Source organism: Sapajus apella, unplaced genomic scaffold (assembly GCF_009761245.1).
Source record: "Sapajus apella isolate SASKATOON/1434 unplaced genomic scaffold, GSC_monkey_1.0 scaffold95, whole genome shotgun sequence".
Classification (NCBI taxonomy): domain Eukaryota; kingdom Metazoa; phylum Chordata; class Mammalia; order Primates; family Cebidae; genus Sapajus; species Sapajus apella.
Genome location: NW_022437035.1, coordinates 7254486 through 7255872, shown reverse-complemented (window position 1 = coordinate 7255872; position 1387 = coordinate 7254486). Strand labels below are relative to the sequence as shown.

At 45.2% G+C, this 1387-nt stretch overlaps 1 long non-coding RNA gene across 1 annotated transcript in view; it reads right to left on the bottom strand.

The window, feature by feature from the left end:
• Positions 1-641: 641 nt before the first annotated feature.
• Positions 642-1387, bottom strand: part of LOC116535656 — a 9182-nt gene continuing 8436 nt past the window's right edge. Inside the window, exon 3 of the long non-coding RNA XR_004262306.1 lies at positions 642-1162. This is a non-coding gene — a long non-coding RNA (uncharacterized LOC116535656). The remainder of the gene's footprint in view (positions 1163-1387) is intronic.

Here is a 1387-nt window from a genome sequence, read left to right as displayed (position 1 = left end):
TTGCCTGTAATCCCAGCTACTTGGGAGGCTGAGGCAGGAGGATCGCTTGAACCAGGGAGGCAGAAGTCGCAGTGAGCCAAGATCATGCCATTGCACCCTAGCCTGGGTGTCGAAGTGAGACTCTGTCTCCAAAAAAAAAAAAAAAAAAAAAAAAATAACTAATGCAATCAAAGTAACCATTCCAACTCAATGGTCTTGGCCTGCTTTATCCACTTTATTATTTTATTATTTTTTTGAGACAGTCTCGTTGCCGCCTAGGCTGGAGTACAGTGGCACAGTCTCAGCTCACTGCAAACTCCATATCCCAGGTTCGAGCGTTTCTTCTGCCTCAGCCTCCTGAGTAGCTGGGATTACAAGCATCCACCACCATGCCCGGCTAATTTTTTTTTTTTTTTTTTTTTTTTTTTTTGAGATGGAGTCTTGTGCTGTTGCCCAGGGTGGAGTGCAATGTTGCAATCTCGGCTCACTACAATCTCTGTGTCCTGGGTTCAAGCAATTCTTCCTCTTCAGCCTCCCAAGTAGCTGAGATTACAGGTGCCTGCCATCATGCCCTGCTAATTTTTGTAGAGATGGGTTTTCACCGTGTTGCCCAGGCTGGTCTTGAACTCCTGACGTAAGGTTATCTGCCCACCTCGGCCTCTCAAGGTGTTGGGATTACAGGCGTGAGCCACTGGGCCCCACCTATCTGCTTTAAATTGTCCTATTGTCAACAGTTACCTGGTTCTCCAAATTTTACTCGCAATAGGCACATGATTCCAAATGACAAGAGGGATATTACTGTTTTGCTATCTTAACTGGTAGATTTATCCTCCCAGGAACACATAACAAGAGTTACTGGTGCCATTAACACAGCACAATAGTCAATTCCAGATCCTCTGCATGTTCCTGTGGGTTAGAAGCCTACAATTTAACTCTCTGGCACCACTTTCTATAATTAGTCATTTGGTCACAAGCAAGAGAAACCCATTTTGGCTGATAAAAAGGAAACTTATCGTAAGGAGGCTATACGGCAGTTTATACAATCAAAGGAAAACCTCGACAACCAGGCATAGAGAATAGGAGCCAGGGTACTATGGACATCTCCTTTTATAAATTTTTACACGTTTTCTTTGGAGCACTACCATCAGAATGACTCAACTCTGGTCACTTTGTTTGTGGTCACCTCTTTTTTTTTTTTTTTTTTTTTGAGGCAGAGTTTCACTCGTTACCCAGGCTGGAGTGCAATGGCGCAATCTCGGCTCACCGCAACCTCCGCCTCCTGGGTTCAGGCAATTCTCCTGCCTCAGCCTCCTGCGTAGCTGGGATTACAGGCACGCGCCACCATGCCCAGCTAATTTTTGTATTTTTAGTAGAGACGGGGTTTCACCATGTTGACCAGGATGGTCTC